The sequence below is a fragment of the Saccostrea echinata genome, unplaced genomic scaffold (genome assembly GCF_033153115.1).
Source record: "Saccostrea echinata isolate AGI-Se365-2 ecotype Australia unplaced genomic scaffold, CSIRO_AGI_Sech_v1 ptg000077l, whole genome shotgun sequence".
In the NCBI taxonomy this organism is placed as follows: domain Eukaryota; kingdom Metazoa; phylum Mollusca; class Bivalvia; order Ostreida; family Ostreidae; genus Saccostrea; species Saccostrea echinata.
Genome location: NW_026889826.1, coordinates 1,187,258 through 1,209,960, shown reverse-complemented (window position 1 = coordinate 1,209,960; position 22,703 = coordinate 1,187,258). Strand labels below are relative to the sequence as shown.

The 22,703-nt window shown below is 36.4% G+C and overlaps 1 pseudogene; it reads left to right on the top strand.

Moving 5' to 3' along the window:
- The first annotated feature begins 403 nt into the window (after positions 1-403).
- Positions 404-22,476, top strand: LOC133176614 (tyrosine-protein phosphatase 10D-like; annotated as a pseudogene).
- The last annotated feature ends 227 nt before the right edge of the window (positions 22,477-22,703 follow it).

Here is a 22,703-nt window from a genome sequence, read left to right as displayed (position 1 = left end):
ACAGTTGCGCAGGGAAGAAACCATCAATAACAGATTCCTTAAAAGTCCAGCTGTCCAAAATTTACAGGATCTCGCAGAAGATTTCAAAAATAAATGTAAATGTTCCAAGGGTACAACAGCAAATCAATGCTGTAGACTGTGGTGTATTTGCTCTGGCATTCCTAACAGAGTTTGCAAGGACCAAGGAGGACCCCAGAGATATTTATTTTGACATTACAGCTATGAGAGGTCACTTGATGAACTGCATCATTCAGCAAACCATGACTCCATTTACCAGAAAGAGAGCAATTGTTCCACCAAGGAGGTTAAGTCTATCAAAGACTACAACAATATCATTTGCAGTGAATTGTGCAGGCGAGTTCATCCTACCAGATGTCTTTGATGACATGTTATCATGCGATGCATGCGGGAAATAGTTTCACCAGCAATGTGCCAGATCCAGCCAGAGGACTCTCGCAGTTTTGAATGGGTTTGTGGAGTTTGTAAAAATTGAAAAAAAGATCTGATGTAAAGATGAGTATTGATTCACAAAGTAGCTTTAGGTAGTTTGCATCTGGCTTTATTCCCCCTCCGCTTGACGGTTGTGTGGGAATACTGCTAGGTATATACGCAAAATAGCCGCAACCTTAATTCATATGTCCATGTAGTGCTTTTAAATAGTAGCTATTAGTTTATTTTTTTTCATTTTTATATGCGCTTTTATTTAGTTGAAGTAACTCTCGCTTTATTCCCCCTCCGCTAAAAGGTTGTGCCAGGGAATACTGCATAAATAAATTGTGTGCATGTTTTTTAAATCTAAGAAAGCGTAATTCCAAAATATGTGGTTGAAATGAAATATAAATGTAATTTAATTAGAATATTACATCAAAAATGCTCTAGATAACAAATTTCTTTCGATACAAAGCTTTTGAATTTAGAAACGATCTCGGTTGTATAATATCTATAATAAAAAAATGCTTAAATGGTATAAAATAAAAATTTACAAAATAAAAAAGAGTAAATTTAATAAAAATAAAAATTTACAAAATAAAAAAGAGTAAACTTAATATGAATAAATAAAATATTAATTCACATTTAAAAAAAAGAAAGAAAAAAAAAAAGGGCTCTGAGGTAGAACCACGTCCATATCGTAGAGCCTGGGAACACAAACATGACGTGGCAAAGAGTTCTACAAAAAAAAAGGGGGGGGGGAAATGTGTGTTTTTTGTGCATGCAAATTTACTGGCATGTAAATGAGGTTTTCCTCTTATTTCTTTGAAAATTTATACCTCAATTTGTTGTATTTATTCGCGATTAACACAGTACTAGATTTGCCGCTTTTTGGCAGGCGATAATGCTGATTCAGTATTAAAAACATAAAATTGTTCAAGTTTTTATGTATTAATGAATTCATTTAAACCTAGAAAATGTGCCTGAAAAGTTTGAAGAAATTCTATGCACCAATAAATTAGAAATCGCCAAAAAACCAAAATCCGGGACCGTCGGGAGTCGGGAAGACTGGATTTACCGCTTGCCAACCTATAGGGGCGAATTTGTTTCTCAAAAACTGGTTTTAGTTTTGAACTAGTTTTGTAAACTGTTCATTTGTTCCACAAACTGGTTTTAAACTAGTTTAAACCCAGAACCGGTTTTCCATTTGTTTTTGCTGTAACTGAAACCAGTTCGTTAAACCAACCAAACCACCTCCGATGGTGGTTTATTCGGTTTACGAAAGAGCGGGAAGTATTCCAGTATGGCGGTGATGAAAGATGGTGACTATTTTAATAAAGAAAAAAGTTATAGATGATTGTTTTTTCGAGGACAAACAAATCTTTTTGACTTTAATGACACATTCTGATGTTTTATATAAAGCTTCAGAGAATAGATATATGCTGCATATTGTAATGGTGTTTGTTGAATGATAATTTTCAAAAATTAGTTCTGATTCATTTGAACAAACTTTAACATGTATGGTAAATTGTAGAACATACTATAAAAACAGTTTTAATGTTGGAAATCTAAAGAGTATAATTATAAATACCCAAGTTTTTATCTTTCCATGTGTTAAAAATGTAGAAATTGATCATTTGATGAATCTTTGAGGCATTATAAATGTAAATACTACATTTTTAAGTAAGATAAACAAGGAACAAAAAAAATACAATTTCTTGGATTCTTTTATTAAGAAAAAGATTTTAACTTTATTTGCATGTGTAATTTGGTTAATATGTTGTTCTAGCTCTTCATATTAAAGTTCCTACATTGTAAATGCACATGAAAAACGTCATAAAATTATTGCAATTCTATCTCTTTTTTTCATCAACAGCATTATTTCCGCGTTAAATTTCCAATTAACATGATTAATATTAATATAATTAATCACAGGGACTTGAGACAATCTTAGCAAAATCGGGTATATAGTATAATAGTATTAATATATAATAATATTATACTATATACCCAATTTTGCTAAGATTGTCTCAAGTCCCTGTGAAATTAATCATGCATGGATCTTTTAGACGCCATCTTGTATAAACTGTTCATTTGTTTTACCGAGGTAAACCGGATCGAAACTTATAACCAGTTTGAAAACTAGTTTTAAACCTTAAACCAAAACCTGAACTAGTTTAGGCGCAACAAATTCGCCCTAGATCTTTATCTCCTGTTTTGTTAGACTGGCTTGCCTGTCTGATATGCGCGATATACGATATCTTTCGAACGATAGAGACAGGCAATACCAGTCTACTGTTTTGTGATCATGCCTTTTCTTAGCCGGTTTCGCTACAGGTTGTTTCAAAAGTTATTTATATACATTAATGTGTTTTGATTATCATTTACACATACTTATTATGAATTTGTGTTTGAGAACTTTAAGAATTCAGTTTTTGTCTGCTGACTGTACAATAAACATCTGTAACGGGAGAGGAGAAAAAAGTAGCGGACCAGACCGGGATTCAAATCCGGGCCCCCTGAATCTCCAGTCAGGTGCTCTACCAACTGAGCTATCTGGCCACCGGCGATCGAACCCATCTGACCACCACATTCCCCCCTCCTTAAAGGTCTTCGGCCCCCGAAGACACAAACCCAGGCTCTTCCCTGGCAGGCCTCTCACCTGTCACTTCCAGGGCATGGCACGGCACCAAATGTAACGGGAGAGGAGAAAAATGTAGCGGACCAGACCGGGATTCAAATCCGGGCCCCCTGAATCTCCAGTCAGGTGCTCTACCAACTGAGCTATCTGGCCACTGGCGATCGAACCCGTCTGACTGCCACATTCCTCCCTCCTAAAAGGTCTTCGGCCCCCGAAGACACAAACCCAGGCTCTTCCCTGGCAGGCCTCTCACCTGTCACTTCCAGGGCATAGCACGGCACCAAATGTAACGGGAGAGGAGAAAAATGCAGCGGACCAGACCAGGATTCGAACCTGGGCCCCCTGAATCTCCAGTCAATTGCTCTACCAACTGAGTTATCTGGCCACCAGCGTTCGAACCCGTCTGACCGCCACACATCATTTAATTAACATCATTCAACATCAGCATCATTGGAATTGTTTCTCTTCGCCAATTCAGTGTTGCAGTGAAAAAGTCCGTGTGAAATAAGTTTAAGGCCAGCTTACAGGTCCTGGTAGAGTGTCAACAAGGCTTTAAGTTAGTGGACGGACTTGATACATTTTAGTTAATAAATGTAAGAGGGGGAGGGGGGTGAGGGTGGAATTGTAGTAAGATGTTTTTGAAGTCTGTAATGTTTGATGTACAATAATTGTACAACCCAACAAGATGATGGATTTGACATACACCACTTCCCATAATGACTGTCACCCTGACATGGTTGCTGGGCAGTGACTGTACAGGATAGTTATTTTGTCTGGTATCAGGCCCATCTCCAAGGTGACTACAGTCAATGGAAGAAGCACATCAGTGACAATACACAAATCGTTCTCTCTTCCCTGTTCCCTGGACTCTTGTATGAGATGGTAGTGTTTGCTGTATGCCATTGTGAGATGAGTCCGCCCTCAGTTGTTTCGGTAATAATCACATAAGTACACTTGAGAGCTGTTGAAATCATAGTACATAAACAACATTATACATTGTTCTTTGATATTCTGGCTCTTTATTTTTTGATGGCTTCAAAAATTTGTTTTCTATGAACATCATTTAAGTGAGGTCCATTATTTTAAATCATTTTTAAATTATATAGTAAGTATACAGTAGCAAACATGCATAGAAATGTAAACCGTTTGTAATTATTGGTGTATTAATTGCTGTTTTTTGTGTTTATTTGATGAATAAATTTAGTACCAAAAAATTGTTTTCATTGGACTTAATGTTTATATACAAGATACATGCATTATAAACATAATAGAAAAACATCTTAGGGGTGTAACAGGGCTTAACTGGGCTCAAGAAAATTAACACACTTGTATTTATATAATATTACCGAGTACCCAGGTACTGCATTGGAAAATCCTCCAAGTAACATTAACCGATTATCAAATATTGAGCGATCTGACATCCCTATTTGAAATATATAATTTATAATATAAAGAGTACTTTAATGACCATAAGGACTGTCATCATTACATGTCTCTCAATATTTCATTATTTTACAGGATGGCATTTTCCTGATTGCCACTTACAATGACGCTAACAATGCCCCGCAGACAGAGAAGCTCACCTGTAGAATGTTGATCCACCTCTGTCTGGTGGATGTCCCAGGGATTCCCGGTCAGAAGTTTCTGATCCAAGCCTACACCACCAAAGGACTGAGACAGAGTGCCCCTCACAGCACATTTCACTCCACAAGTAAGATTCAACTCTTTTTTTTTGAAAGTTTGTTTTGGACTGAGTAACATGTAGGCTTGCTACTTAAAATTTTCATGAAGTTTTTAACAAAGTGTTAGCTGGAAAATAAATATCAGCAGGTGTTTTGGATTGTACAAATTGTACAGCAGACAAATTTTAGTCTTTTTTTAGCTCACCTGAGCTAAAGGCTCAAGTGAGCTTTTCTGATCAAAATTTGTCCGTTGTCTGTCGTCGTCGTCGTTGTCGTTGGCGTTAGCGTCGTCGTTGTTGTAAACTTTTCACATTTTCATCTTCTTCTCCAGAACCACTGGGCCAATTTCAACCAAACTTGCCACAAAGTATCCTTGGGTGAAGGGGATTCAAGTTTGTTCAAATGAAGGGCCACGCCCTCTTTCAAGGGGAGATAATTAAGAATTAGTGAAAAAATAAATGCATCATTTAAAAATCTTCTTCTGAAGAACCATAGGGCCAGGAAAGATGAAACTCAAGTGGAAGCATCTTCAGGTAGTGTACATTCAAGTTTGTTCAAATCATGACCCCCGGGGGTACGGCGGGGCCACAATGGAGGATCAAAATTTTACATAGAAATATATAGGAAAAACGTTTAAAAATCTTCTTCTCAAGAACAGCAAAGCCATGATGAGTCATATTTATATGGAAGCATCCTCCGGTAGCGTAGACTCAAGTTTGTTCAAACCATGACCCCCGGGGGTAGGGCGTGGCCACAATGGAGGATCAAAGTTTTACATAGAAATATATAAGAAAAATCTTTAAAAATCTTCTTCTCAGGAACAACAAAGTCATGATGAGTCATATTTATATGGAAGCATCCTTAGGTAGTGTAGATTCAAGTTTGTTCAAATCATGACCCCCGGGGGTAGGGCGGGGCCACAATGGAGGATCAAAGTTTTACATAGAAATATATAGGAAAAATTTTTAAAAATCTTCTTCTCAAGAACAGCAAAGCCACGATGAGTCTTATATATATGGAAGCATCCTCAGGTAGTGTAGATTCAAGTTTGTTCAAACCATGACCCCCGGGGATATGGCGTGGCCACAATGGAGGATCAAAGTTTTACATAGAAATATATAGGAAAAATCTTTAAAAATCTTCTTCTCAGGAACAACAAAGTCATGATGAGTCATATTTATATGGAAGCATCCTTAGGTAGTGTAGATTCAAGTTTTTTTCAAATCATGACCCCCGAGGGTAGGGCGGGGCCACAATGGAGGATCAAAGTTTAACATAGAAATGTATAGGAAAAATCTTTAAAAATCTTCTTCTCAAGAACAGCAAAGCCATGATGAGTCATATTTATATGGAAGCATTCTCAGGTAGTGTAGATTCTATTTTGTTCAAACCATGACCCCTGGGGGTAGGGCGTGGCCACAATGGAGGATCAAAGTTTTACATAGAAATATATAGGAAAAATCTTTAAAAATCTTCTTCTCAGGAACAACAAAGTCATGATGAGTCATATTTATATGGAAGCATCCTTAGGTAATGTAGATTCAAGTCTGTTCAAATCATGACCCCCGGGAGTAGGGCGGGGCCACAATGGAGGATCAAAGTTTTACATAGAAATATATAGGAAAAATCTTCTTATCAAGAACAGCAAAGCCATGATGAGTCATATTTACATGGAAGCATCCTCAGGTAGTGTAGATTCAAGTTTGTTGAAATCATGACCCCCGTGGGTAGGATGGCGCCACAATGGAGGATCAAAGTTTTACATAGAAATATATAGGAAAAATCTTTAAAAATCTTCTTCTCAAGAACAGAAAAGTCATGATGAGTCATATTTCTATGGAAGCATCTTCAGGTAGTGTAGATTCAAGTTTGTTAAAATCATGACCCTCGGGGGTAGGGCATGGCCACAATGGAGGATCAAAGTTTTACATAGAAATATATAGGAAAAATCTTTAAAAATCTTCTTCTCAAGCACAGCAAAGCCATGATGAGTCATATTTATATGGAAGCATCTTCAGGTAGTGTAGATTTAAGTTTGTTCAAACCATGACCCCCGGGGGTAGGGCGGGGCCACAATGGAGGATCAAAGTTTTACATAGAAATATATAGGAAAAATCTTCTTCTTAGGAACAGCAAAGCCCAGATTGTTCATATTTATATGGAAGCATCCTCGGGTAGGGTAGATTCAAATTTATTCAGATCATGACCCCCGGGGGTAGGATGGGGCCACAATGGAGGATCAAAGTTTTACATAGAAATGTATAGGAAAAATTTTAAAAATCTTCATCTAAGGAACAGCAAAGCCCTGATTGATCATATTTATGTGGAAGCATCCTCAGGTAGTGTAGATTCTATTTTGTTCAAATCATGACCCCAATGTGGGTAGGATGGGGCCACAAAGTCTTAAATAGAAATATATAGGAAAATATCTTCTTCTGAAGAACTGCAAACCATGATTAGTCATTTTGATATGGAAGCATCCTCAGGTAGTGTAGGCAAATTTTTACAAAGGAATATATGGGAAAATTTTTTAAAAATCTTCTCAAGTAACCCCCCCCCCCCCCCCCCGGGTAATCTTTTCAATACTGAACTGATTTGTGCTTTTGCCTAGCCAATGTGCTCAGGTGAGCGATGTGGCCCATGGGCCTCTTGTTTTATTTAAGTAGAGCAATGGATATGTAGTTGATAAAAAAAGGACAGTGTACCCACTTTCAAGATTAGACTAGTTTTGCAACCCTAATAAATGTAAATCTTTTTCTCCAAAAATAGTTCCAAATCCACCAGAGATGGTGAACATAACTCCTATCAGCGGCAGAGAACTGGATGTTGATTGGTCACCACCATCCAATGGAATTGTGGATTACTATACTCTGTACCTGACAGCAGACCACACCCACCCAATAAATGTAACAGAGAAAGTATACATAGGTTATCACAGGTTTACCTCCCTACACCCTGGGGAGACCTACACAGTCCATATCAGGTCACATGTAGCCAACATGATGAGTTCAGAGGTTACCCAGTCAGCCATGACAAGTAAGTAGTGCCTGATCAATGTCACATGATTACGTTCAGAGGTTACCCAGTCAGCTGTGGAAAGTAAGTATTTTAATTTCAGATCAAAGTCACATGATTATTGGGTAGGTTCATAGGTCACCCAGTCAGCTGACAAATAAGTACTTTCAGATCAAAGTTTACATAAATGACCGCAGACTGCACCAAGGAGGAATTAAGGTTATGGGACTAAAAGATAAATCCATGTAAAGTTACCTACCACTTCGTATGTATTTTACAGAGCTTCAGTAAAGTATTTTTTTCAATTGGTTTTTCAGACCCCAGCTCTGTGGCTGAGTTGTATGTGGATCATGTAGGAACTAACACAGTTAATATTTCCTGGCCCAGACCTAATGGTAGTACATTTGATACCTTCCAGATTGCTATAGACGCCCGTCATGCACAGTCTCCCATTTCCATCCCAGAGTGAGTATACTATAGTGGTTTCATTGAGTATATTTTCATGGTATTCAAGGATAAATTTGAATTTTTGGCACATATATGTACTTGTTGCTTCGTACAACTATAACAAATTATATAAAGAGTGTTATGTCTTTATCTTTCCCAGATCCAGTGACATTTTACAGTACACCTTCACTAACCTTACCCCCGGTCAGCTCTACAAGATTTCCATCACCACGGTCAACAAGGGCACCCAGAGTGACCAGGCCAGTGTTCATGTTATCACAGGTAACGCAAAAAATATCTGAAAACATATAAAGTGGAGTTATAATCTTAATTTTACAAAGTACTTCATCTCCATGTCTTGTACTTCTAATATATTCCTCCAACCCTCCTCCACTTCTTATATTTTTAGAACCAATGCCTGTAGAAGATTTGAATGTGACCTCTGGTGACCCCCACACTCTCAATGTGGAGTGGAGAACAGTTGACCCCAGACAACAACATCACTTCATTGTAAGGAATAAACTGTCTATATGATTTTATGATAGAATGAATATGTGAATTTCTCAATTATCAGAAATGGTTTTTTATACGCCCGTCTTAGACAGGACGTATTAAGTTATGGGGTTCATGTCCGTCCGTCTGTCCGTCTGTCTGTCTGGCTCATAACTTTAATACTATTAGGCCTAGGATTATCAAGCTTTGTCAGCTGATACTTCTTGGGTAGAAGGTGTGTCGCGCACTAAAAGTAGGTCGCTCTGACCTTTAATGAAGATGCTATGGCCAAATATGGAAAAATCCTGTCCGGCTCATAACTAGAAAACTATTGGACTTAGAATTATCAAACTTGGCCAATTTATGCATCTAAGGTAGAAGGTGTGTCGCAACCTATTTCAAGGTCACTGTGACCTTTATTTTAAGTGAAATTTAAAAACAAAAAATTGTCTTTTTACTATTAGATTACACAATCCCCAAAAATGCAAGAGTGTTGCAGTATCCTTATTAAAAAAATGTTAAATCAAGAAAATACTTATTTTTTTCATTATATACTTTACAATCTACTATAACAAATGTAATGTTACAAGAGAAATTCCACCTCTCCCATGGGTGTAATTATCAAGCACTGGTCAAGAAGAATTTGATAACAGAAAATTGAATGTCAAATTAGAGAGATATTAATGAGTTTAGTGTGAGGAGCTAACTGGTAGAGCATCTCTGATCAAGCAGGTGTTATCTATATCTCTTGGGAACTGGGCAAACAAAATCAGCCATGTTGGATTAAATAGTTGGCTAGCATAACTTTTAAAATGAATTTGGTGAAAAGTAATTAAAACTTATTTGATATTGTATAATGAATTAATTTGATATTGTATTATAAACTAATTTGATATTGTATAATATAATTAAAACTAATTATACTCTGTAGGGGGGGGGGGGGTACTGGAATCAGCATGCTTGTTGTCTGTATGAATTGCAGCTTTAAACCAGTCAGACATTAAATCTAAAAAAAAATCGAGTATTTTAAAAAAATGTTTTAATTAAGGAAGATAGTCCCTAAAAATCTAAGAGTAATGCTGGGACCTTATTAAAAATGTTGCATCAAGATTACACAAGTTTTTTTTTCTTTTTATAAATCTTTGTTTTCAAATTTAATATCAGAATGACATAAATATGCATTTTTATTGCACTACAAAGCAGATAGTATGTATAGATCCATTCATCCGTTTGGAGTAATGAGTGGACATGCATCCAGTTAAAGATTAATTAATGAGTTCAGTGTAGGAAGGCTAGCTGTCTCAATCATTTCTGTTAGAGGATCTCTGATCAAGCAGCTTTTATCTGTGTCCTTTGGGAATTAGACAGAAGAACTGCTTGTCAGTTTATAGCATATGTCATTTGATGGCCAGCCTTTTACTTTTAATATTAATTTGATATAGATTAAGTTGTAAGACTAAATTGATATTGTTTAATATGATAATTTTATTTAATTCTTTTGAAAATATCAACTAATTCAGAGCATCATGTCTCGCAAATCTGAAAGCTTGGGGGGGGGGGGGGGGAGGGGCATTTGTCAAGCTCTAACACAACCAGTTGAGGATCTATAATATAATATTTGTTATAATTAATGCCTACACCACAGGAGATGTATAAACAAATATTATAAGGAATGGAAAAATCATTGAAATCCTTGTATCAAAGTTGACATGATTTTGTTGCACTCTAAACTGTTTATGACAATTGAACAATATTTGACGGACGTATCATGCTGTGGCAGGGCACTTTATTCAGCTTTATGATAAGCTATAGTTACATGAATTCTCATTCTGCTTAAAGATTACATGTAAATATGAAAGAATTCTTTTACAATAAATTTTCTAATGCTGATGCTTTACAATCTAATTTTTGTACCTGAAGCTTCAGTACCATGACTGGTTAGACAGTGGTAATACATCTCTACCCATGGTTCTTGCTCTCCATGATAAATTTAAGTACGAGACACACATCCTAAATCTGAGGCCAGGTCACCATTACTCTGTGTACATTCAGGCAAAACAGGTCATGGATACAGGGAATGGCTCCCTTGTAGCCTACAGCTCATGGCAGAGTGTCAACAAGACTACAAGTAAGGGGATGCATGGAAATTATAATCTAGTGCCATAATTGTGTAAGAAATTTAAGAAAAGAGGAAAAAATTCCAGAATGTGTACTAGTGATCTGTTATGTTTGGTATTGTAGAACCCAACAAGGTAATGAATTTGACATACACCTCGTCCCATAATGACATCACCCTGACATGGTTGCCAGGCAACGACAGCATACAGGATAGTTACTTTGTCTGGTACCAGTCAGTGGAAGAAAAACATCAGTGACAATACACAAATCGTTCTTTCTTCCCTGTTCCCTGGACTCTTGTATGAGATGGTAGTGTTTGCTGTCAGCCATTCTGAGATGAATCCGCCCTCAGTTGTGTCTGCACTAATGCGTAAGTACATATGTAAAAGGTAGATATCCTTTAAATGTACTTTTTACCATGAGGTCATGATTCTGTGAAATCTCAATTTCTGTACAATCCATGCGTCCAAAATTATACTAATTTCTTGGGTTGCCTTTGTATATGTCTTTAATGCATGTAAAAAAGTAAACAAGAATTAATATAAGATTCATGTTTCAGCTCCCCTACCTCCTAGCAGTGTAGAAGTAACATCTGTCACCAATAACAGCCTTTCTCTCAAGTGGACATACAACAGTAACACAACCTACGTAGAGAGCTGGAATCTCACGTACATCAGTCTGATAGACAGTGTGTCTAACACAGTTAATATCCAGGCCAACTCATCAAACAACACTGTTAGATACAATATTACTGGACTTACTTCTGGACACACCTATAATATCACTATCTACAGTATTGTGCAAAAGTCTGTCTCCAAGTCTGTGAATTTGAATGTCTCTGTCCGTAAGTAATATAGAAAATAAAATGCATCAACCTATATTTCATTCAATTCATCCTTTAAACATTTCTCTTGATTTGAAAGTCATTGATATGTGAATTAGCATAATACATCTTTACATAAAATTTCATTGAGGCAATAGAATTACTTTTACTTAATATTATAATCTTATTTCAGAGCCAGAAATACAGTTTTGTCTGAGGGAAATGTTGGAAGTAAAAACATCACAGTCTTATACACTGACACTGACAACTACTTTGAGTATTATGTGTTTGAGCTGGTGGCCACGTCAACAATAGTGAATAAGAACAGAACTGACACAGATCGCAGTGTGGTGTTCTCAGGTCTAGAGGGAGGGACCCAGTACAGTATCGAAGTGACTGCTGTCAGTGGGGACCAGTCCAGTCCTCCCACTTTTATACAGATACGTACTTGTAAGTCGTCTATGCTATCAATTTTATTTATCACCAAAAGAATGTTCATTTCAATCAATTTATTTATATGTGTATTTTTTTTTTCATTTTTCAGTGCCTGAGCTACCATATGTTGGTAGAGAGAAGTCAGCTAACTATATTAAGTTGACCATCCATAAACCAAATGGAAATGTTGATTCGTACCGTGTAACGTGTTCCAAAAGTTGTGGATCCCAAACAAGACAAGCAAACCAGACAACAGTTGTGCTAGAGATCGGTCCCCTGAATCCATACACAGATTATCAGTTTGAAATTGATCCCTTTTCTGGGGATAAACACAGCTCCTTCTTTATCTCCTCCAGGACAGAAGAATCAGGTCAGCCAATCAGATTACAGATTTCAGTGTCAATCTTTAATTCTATTGGTTGAGAGTCAAGGTGAAATGGATATGATTGATTTAGAAATAGACAAATTTTAGTAGGTCACCTGAGTCACTCAGGTGACCTATTGCTATCCGTCCATCGTGTGTTAACTTTTGAACATTTTCAACTTCTCTAGAACCACTAAACCAATTTCAACCAATTTTGGCGTACAGCATCTTTTGGTGAAGGGGAACAAAAATTGTGAATTTCATGGTCCCTGTCCCCCTAGGGCCCCAGGGGTGGGGCTAAAATCACCAAGTTGATGCAATCTTTAAAAATCTTCTTCTTTACTCCTGGATACCAAGCAGTCAAGCTGTTGGCAAGTTTGTAATAAGCATTTGGCCCTCTACCAAAATTGTGAAATTCATGGCCCCAGGATCAGGGGTTCTGACGCTTAGGTGGGACTAGACAGATCATTTAGTGAAAATGCATTATTTCAGTGAAAATCTTCTTCTCTTCTCCTGGGCATTACTTAAACAAACTAAGCGCATGATTATGATAAGCATTGATTCTTTTTCCAAAATTGTGAATTTCATGACCCCTGGGTCAGGGATTCTGGTGTTAGGGTGAGGCTCTATTGATTATATAGTCAAAATGCATTATTTCTTTGAAATCTACTTCTCTGTCCCTGGGTATTTAGCAGATAAACCAAGTATATAGTTGTGATGAGCAAGGGCAGCTCTGTGGAAATGGTGATTATCATTGCCCCTGGGTCAGGGGCTTTGGTTTTAGAGTGGGGCTATATTGAATCTATATTAAAATGGATTATTTCCTTGAATATCTTCTTCTCTGCTCCTGGAAATCTAGGAGGTAAAAGGAGTATAAAAAGTTGTAATAAGCAGGGATGTTTTTATCAGATGTTGAAATTCTGTACCTTTTGGTCAATTTATTAATTTCTACTCAAAGAAGTTATTCCCTTTTGCTTTCCACCTATAATAGTAAATCACTGTAAATAATGTAACTCAAAAGATCAATTAAAGAACAGAAATTTTCAAAATATTTAATACAAAAGTACTTTCATAGCTTTTAATGGTCTGAAAAAGTGTTAAACAATAGATAAATGAAAATGGTACAAAAATACATGTACCATATCTTTGTACAATAAATAATCTTTAAAGAGCAAGAGATGCCAATGTGAGGGGAATGAAATGTGTTAACTGATAGTGTTTTGTCAAGTCCGCACGAGGATGGTGACAAATGGGGAAAAGTACAGGCAAATAAATAGATCAACTTTTAAGATTTGTTATTGCTCAGTACTAAAATTATATTTTGCTGATCCCTGATTATCCTATTTCTCTTGCTTTTTGGGCAACATAACTTTATTTATCTGCTTATTCTGTTTTTATCTATGGATTGTTACATTATACTCAGGTGACCGTTAAGGCCCTTGGGCCTCTTGTTTTATGTCTTTTGATGTATAGTACTTGTTTGTGAAAATTTATTTTCCTGTGCTTTGAAAGTTTGAAATCAATTCAACTTGTGTCTATTTTAGCACCCTCTGCTGTTCAGAACTTGAATGTGGTTGAGATTTCACCCAGGACTGTAAATGTGAGCTGGTCACCCCCTAGAAATCCTAATGGAATCATCCGTTCTTATCACATAGCATACACTGCAGAGGATGAATTTGTGAGTGATTATATCTTAGAAAGTTTGTTTGTTTTAATACATAATTAAAAGGTTAATTACAATTGTACAGAGATACTATACTAGAGAAGATAATGTTATGACTCAGTGATTGTTTTAGGGGCACATAATGGACCAGGGTGAGAAGGACATTGGAGTGACCACAGAACTTATGGCTGCTCAGCTTATCAGGGAGAAATTCACAGACCTTAAGGCTGGACTCAAATATATATTCAAAGTAAGTTCTGTGATTTGAATTTTAATTGAAATGAAGTAACTGCATCTACAAATTTGACTTAAATATTTTTGAAATCATACAAACACTAACTTTGTTGCAGGTGTCAGCTAGAACTGTAATAGAAAATATTCCAGAGAAGATTGAAATTGTTCTACGCACCTACAGTAAGTCAACTTATCTGTGACCCTCCGAGAATTTCCAGTGTTGTCTTTATGTAATGGATATATGCCGAATACTGTTCTATATGTAAAATTATCAGACTGTTTGAGACCCGTTAGGGCCGAAAACAGTCTGATAATTTTACATATAGAATTGTATGAGGCATATATCTTACTTAAAACATTGCTATTTAAATGTCCAAAAGTTACCTGGAGGAGTCCGATAATTACACAATAGGAGTTCAGGCATAATAGTTTTCTACCTGAAACCATCTAATAAGTAGACAAAAGAAAAGAGAAAGTTTTTTTTCTTTAGACAGTAAAATCAGTGAGTGAACTCTTTTGTTTCATTCATTCAATAGCAGTCGTTTGGCTTAGCAGGAACTATGGACAGTAGTCAGGTGATGAAGGATTTTTTTATGATTCGGAATATTTTTTTTTATTAAGTGCGTTTGGCATTGATACAGATACAGTGTTGGATGATATCTTCAAAATGCATTTTAAGTAAAAATGCAGATTTTTATCTAAAATTTTGATTGGATGATATAATGAAAATCTTGGGTTTTAAAAGTGCGGTCATTGGCGAACTAACCTCTCTTGGCGAACAAACCTCGTTAAATGAAGAGATTCGCAGACTGGTTCTTTATCAGAAATGCATTTAAATTGGCTTATTAACAGTGCTGTATCGAAAACGCTTTGTAAAAAAAATGAATGGAAAGTGTTACTTTTGAGGAAGGTTAAAACTTCCAGTTTCTTCTTGGATTTGCTATTTTTAACAACTTAATTCCCTCGCGTTCGCTTTCCCTGAATTTGTTCTCCCTAACTTTCTTTTTTTTTGTTTCTGGACAAATTAAACCTTGATTTCACTCTAGTTGTTGTTTTTAACTACTGTCCAATTTTGTTATCACTGCCGTCCGATAATATATTACTGGACTGCTAATTATTATTATCGGACGGCTATAGGTAAATTTTTAGACTGCAAGAACAAAGGCATGACATCACAGCAATGTTTTAAGCATAGATATATGGGTGTATGAACATCAAACTCACAGTCACACATGAAAACACTACCTTATTGAATCTGTTAACGATTTATAATTGATTCTTGATTATTTTATCTAGCGAGATAGAAATAAGTGCTTATTTGCAATTTTTAGATCCTCCTATCAAAGACAGCCTGACCTTGAGTCAAACAAAACCAAAGCAGCTGACCTCAGGAGGTCAAACTGTGACCCCCTCCACCATTACGGCCAACTTTACAAATGCCTTCTCTGATAAGTACGGCAGTATACAGGCCTACACAGTCATTATAGCCACAGACCCTGATGTGGAGCACATCAAAACCAGCACCCTGCCCGACTGGAAGGCCGCCCAGATCAACCCCAACATCAAAGCCTACCAGACCATTCGGAACTGCTCGGACTTCTTCCAGTTGACCTCTTCCTGCGGTCGAGCTCGGTCCAGGCGGAGTGTGGGGGAGAAGAATTTTAAAGTGTTTGAGATTGGTGTGGAGGCAGATTGTAATAATGTGTTGTACTGTAATGGTCCACTCAAACAGAACACTAAGTACTACATCAGACTGCGGGCTTACACAGCGGGGGGATACGCTGACACTGCTTACTCAGATCCTATCACCACAGGTAAAAAATCATGTAGTACAGTAGTCATCTTTTAAAATTGTCACCACTGGTAAAAGATCATGTAGATCAGTAGTCATCTTTTAACATTGTCACCACTGCTAGAACATCATATAGTACAGTCAGTCACCTTTTCACATTGTCAACACTGGGAAAAAATCATGTAGTTCAGTCAGTAACCTTTTCACATTGTCAGCACAGGTAAAAAATCATGTAGTTCAGTCAGTCACCTTTTCACATTGTCACCACTGGTATATGTTCCTGTATTACTATAATCATCTTTTAACATTGTCACCACTGGTAAAACTTCACGTAGTACAGTAGTCACCTTTTCACACTGTTACCAGTTTTTTCCAGAGTGTTAATTTATTGTTAAAAAAAATGTTTTGTTCATTGTTTGAAGGATTAAAGTCTTCAGTGAGGAGAAGGGGGTAGTGGTTTCAAAATATAAAAATTTATAAAATATCAAATTGTTGACCTATTGCTGCTGTAGGGATAGTCCCTGCCACAGATGATGAAGCCAATGTGGGAGCAATCGTCGCAGCAGTCGTCTGTTCTGTCTTTGTCATTGTCTTCATCATCGCCATCTTCTTCTTCCGAAGTCGGTTACAGAAAAAGAGCCCAGAGGGACCACCAGGTCATTCTCCCAGAACAAGCTTCAGTCGACACAAGAAAAGGTTTCCATACAAATGAATCTATTTTTCTTCATGTTTCAGTTTAATATAGATATTGTCTCTTTGAAATAATCAAGTTCCTGTAAATACATGTTAATGTTAATCATATTTTTATCAAAAGAATTTGAATATACTGGACATTTACTTTAAAGTACTTTGATTAAAAGGTACAGAAAAGGATTTTCAATGTTTTAACTTATTCCTTTTACTTTGTTGCAGTCATGAGTTCAAGGTGGCAGACTTCAAGGAGTACATTAAGACATTGTCAGCTGACTCGGATTTTAAATATGCTGAACAATTTGAGGTTTGTATGTAGCAGAGTTATCTTCCCTTACTCATAATTGTATGGACTCATATTTTAAATATGCTGAACAATATACAGGTTTGTATGTAGCAGAGTTATCTTCCCTTACTCATAATTATATGGACTCAAATTTTAAATATGCTGAACAATTTGAGGTTTGTATGTAGCAGAGTTATCTTCCCTTACTCATAATTGTATGGAAAAGTCCATGTTTGGATCACAAGTAATTAGATTGTGATTAATTTGACAGGATCTGAAGGAAGTAGGAAGAGATCAGTCCTGTTCTGCAGCAGAGCTCCCAGTCAATCGGGGGAAGAATCGTTTTACCAATATTTTACCTTACGACCATTCCCGTGTCAAACTCCTCCCCACAGATGATGAAGAAGGATCAGACTACATCAATGCTAACTACATGCCGGTATGATGGGTGTTATATATAATTTATACATGAGAAGAAAATATCCTTCCTCTATTAGAAATAGCCTGAATCATGAAATTTATACCCAGCTAAATGTAAATGAATTAGCAATGACCTACTAACTGCACATCTAGATCTCAAAGAAAAGTACAACTGTAGATTCTGAAGTAACCTATAATAACTGTTCTTGAAGGGATTTACATCCAAGAGAGAATACATCGTGACACAGGGGCCACTACCTTCCACCAGGGATGATTTCTGGAGAATGATCTGGGAGCAAAATGTCCGTAATATTGTCATGTTGACTCGCTGTACAGAAAAAGGCAGGGTAAGCATTCTTTGCTTAATGATGCCTTTAATTAGCGACTGGTCATGACTATTTAATGTAGCCCTAGTGACATGTTTGTTTTGTAGGAGAAATGTGATCACTACTGGCCTACTAATTCAGATGCCATGTTTTATGGAGATTTACAAGTGGCTGTTCTTCGTGGACCATCACAGAAATGAGGGTAGCTTATGTAAGTTCAACAGCCATTTTTTTTTTTTATAATTTTTATGCCCCCCTTTGAAGAAGGTAGGGAATATTGCTTTGTTGCTTCTGTCTGTCAGTCATTCGGTCTGTCTGTCTGTTGGTCCACCAACAGTTTCCGTTCATTTTCTTCCCAGAGGTTGCACGTAGTGAAATGACATTTGGTACACAGATTTATCGTAAGAATATCTAGGTCAGGTTCTGTTTTAGGTATGATCGAGCAATTTTTGACAGAGTTATGCCACTTGGACTTACGGTAAAAGAATTCCAATTATTTGCAGTTTCCATTCATTTTCTTTGCAGAGATTGCACACACTGAAATGAAATTTGGTATACATATTTGTCCAAAGGGGGTGGGGGCGCATAAGTGTCTCAAAAACATGTCTTTTTACTTTTTTTGCTGCTACAGCTGTATTTATGTTTTCATTGCTGTTTCAAAAGGGTAACGTCACTCGACCCATCAGGCACTTTCATTTCACCGCTTGGCCAGACTTCGGGGTACCAGAAAAGCCTCCAACTTTGATTAAGTTTGTACGCATTGTTAGAGATCAGATGATTAGAGAATGTGGCCCAATTCTGGTTCATTGTAGGTGAGTTAAGCTTTTAACATAGTGTCTGTGAGAAAGCATTTTGAAATTTTGGAATTAAAGTAAAGCCTTATGGATTTGTAATTCCTACATTATTTTTGATGATTGTTTCCAGTGCGGGAGTTGGGAGATCTGGCACCTTCATTGTGTTGGATCGCCTGCTACAGGAAATTAAAGAGCGTGATACTGTTGACATCTTCTCCATTGTACACGATCTGAGGAAGGAACGAGTCTGGATGGTACAGACAGAGGTATGTCAGGGACTATCGAATCAGAGAAGAATACAAATTCTATTAGCATAAGCATAAAATTGTTTGATTATATTGAACAAATTAATTTACATATTGTCAAAGATGTTTAAAAAACAATCTGACTTTCCTTCAATATATCCAAAAAACGTTGTAGTGTTTGTTTTGTTTATTGTTTAACCTCCCTCTCGAGAATTTTTCACTCATAGAGAGACACCACCTCTTGCCGGTAGAGAGCTGCAAATTTTGACCTATGCTCGGCACTTAGGGCCATTGAGCAGTGAGGGATCTTTTTTGTGGCAGCACCTACTGTGACAGGGGACCTCTGTTTATGCGGTCTTATTAGAAGGACTGGTATCCACATCCCACAGTGGGATTCAAACCCGCGACGTAAGGATCAACTCCTTACTCCACGACTCTAGAGCAAGCGCTCTAACCACTGCACCACGCGGGTGACAAAACATTTTAGTAGTCCAGTTAATGCATATATTTCGTTATTGTTTTGTACAGTGTAGCATTCATTACAAAAAAAATATATTGTATTTTTGAACATTTCGACACCATACGACAATTTTTTTTGGGGGGGGGGGGGGGGGGACTGAAATTGGCAGATTCAAAATTTGGTTAATTCATAAGATCTAGCTATGGAAAAATTAAATGTCACTTATGCAAATATAAAACAGGTCACTACCATTGTTTTATTTATTGCATAAAAAAATGCAAATGGGGAGGGGGGGGTTAATTTCCAGCAGTTTTGTTACAAAAGAATCTCACTGTTTTCCAAAGTATTTACATTTTCATACTTGGTTAAAATTCCTATTATTGTTTTAGAATTTCATCAGAAGTACACTAATCTTTATACGTTATTATTAGGGATGTCAAAATATTTATTTTCCTTAGTCGATTATTCGATTGCATTATTCGAACGATAGTCGAATATTCGGAACATTTTCTGAAAAAAAATATTTTCAAACTTCACTGTCTGCTACATGAAGTATTTATAACTCAAAAACCTTTTACTTAAATATATTTAAAAAGTACCATCAAAAGTAATACAACGTAACGCGTGGATAGCATGATTATATAAAATAAATTTAGAAACCTAATTCTCCAAAATGTATGATTTCAGCAGAAATCAGTAATCGGTCTGTACAGTCATGCAGTCAGTTTTTATTTTAGTAAGCATTAAAAAATTGACAGCCGATATTTTTTTAAGCTTATTTTGAAATAAATGGGGGGGGGGGGGGGGTGTGTGTTTAACCTCACACTTTTTACACACACATCAGGTGCCTATGAAATTGTTAAACAGTTAGATACTGCTTATTCAATTATTCATTGCTCTGGTTATCAAAATATCCTTAAACAGTTTAAAATGTAAGCGAATTGTTTTAATAATAATTGTAATAATTATCGAAGTGTCAAAACATGTCACAGCTATGGTTTGTTCCTTGCATTTGAGCAATCTTAAGATAACAAAAGATAATTGGTACATGGTATACGTCCATTTAATATTCTTACAAACAAAGCCCAGTATATTAGTAATTTATTACAAAAACAACACAGGCCGTTACTGGCAAATACTTCTCGCATTAGTGAAGCACTTATAAGTACATAACAGTATTTCTATACGTACAGGGAAAATCAACCGCTTTTTTGTTTAGAAAAATTATCTTATCGCCTGTCTCTTAGGAAAGACATTTTCTCAGTTTTGTGATGAGAATTCCATATTGTTATTACTCATTTATTGCATTTATTGCTAGCGCTCGAGAGCGCTAGCAACTACGTTAGTCTATATTTCTGAAATACGCATGCTCGACTTCACGGGGCATTCTGGGAAAACTACTGTAGATAGACTGTACGATAACAATTTCGTTTTGTCATACAAAAATAGAAATGATCCGAATTTACACTGGCCTTTCCTGTCTGATATGTGCGATATACATTTTGTAGGTTAGAGACAGTCAATACCAGTCTAGATCCGGATTCTCAATTTTTTTTTTAAATTTATTGTCTAACCTACACATAAAAGTACAAGAAAAAATTTGGCCATATAATGCCAAGATTCTATACATCTAGCTTTCCTTACAGTTTTACCATCTTAGTGGATAATTCCGACAAGCTCGGAAAAAACAACAACAAAAACAAAAATCTTTTTCAGAGTATGTCGTAAAGACATGGCAATTTAGTGTTTATCATCTGAAAATACATATGATCTGAAGTTTCGTGTTCTGTTGTCTAACCTGCACGTAAATGAACAAAAAGTAACAGTAACTCGGGTCTTATAAAACCAAGACTGTTATTTCTAAAGTTGTAATGAATACATAGCTTTTCTAATCTACCTTCATAGATCTTTCCGACAAGCTCGAAAAACCGCGGCAACCTCGGATATGTTTTCCGAGCTTGCCGGAAAGGCCAGAAGGTGCTCATTGGTTCTACTGACCTTTTATTTTTCACCTCGAAATTGAAATTGCAGTAAAATACAGAATGCTTAAAGCACAGTTAGGAGTTGTGCCATTGCTGACGTGAAGCACACTCTTAGATCCACCATTCTGAATTGTGACCCCCCCCCCCCCCAAACTCAACCACCAATCTGCCTTCCTATTAATAATTAATCGATTCAGCAAATTTAACAAATGGTTGGGATATCTTCTTCTGTATTTTATTATGCTACAGCGCTAGCTCACCAATCTTTTTAAAAGATAAGCTTGTTTAATTATAATAATATTCGAATGTCGTTTCATTATTCGATAGTCGGTCCGTTCGACTGATGGTCGAATAGTCGACTATTCGTTGACATCCCTAGTTATTATAAACTATTTTTATTTCCTCTACAGCAACAGTACGTGTATATACACCAGTGTCTACTGTGTGTGTTAGAGGGGAGAGAAGAGGAACATGTGTATCAGAATGTAGGAATAGCTAATCCAGCATTTGATGGTAGGAACAAAGGGAAATGTTCTTGTACTGTTTATCAATCTTTAAAAGAGAGAACACACATCAATTTCTTTGTATAATTAAAACAAAAAACAAGAGCAATTTATAACATAGAAATTTATACTACATGTACATATATATGCTTTGATTACTTTTCATTCAATTATGAGTAATTTATTGAATACATTTATATATATATATATATATATATATATATATATATATATATATATATATATATATATATATATATATATATACACATGTATAGTATTTTCTGTTTTACACTGCTTTAAAAAAAATGTATGTTGCTATCCTGTTTTTATCTTCAGTTGATTTACACTGACATTTATTTTAGCTGATGATGAAGGCATCAATGTGGAAATCCCTTAAGAGGACCTCACTGCCATACCATCCTGGTGTTTCCCTCTTAAGGGCCCCATATCATCTGGTATATGTGTCCTAATTCCTACAGGATTTGTTGTTTAGAAACTGAGTATTTTTTTCTCTTTACAAGGTGTATCACTTTTTAGCTCACCTGAGCCAAAGGCTCAAGTGAGCTTTTCTGATCAAAATTTGTCCGTTGTCTGTCGTTGGCATTGTTGTCGTTGTTGTCATAAACTTTTCACATTTTCATCTTCTTCTCCATAACTACTGGGCCAGTTTCAACCAAACTTGGCACAGAGTATCCTTGGGTGAAGGGGATTCAAGTTTGTTCAAATGAAGGGCCTCGCCTTCTTCCAAGGGGAGATAATTGCGAATTCATGAAAAATTTATGGCATCTTTCAAAAATCTTCTTCTCAAGAACCACTGTGTTAGAAAATATGAAACTTAAGTGGAAGCATCCTCAGGTAG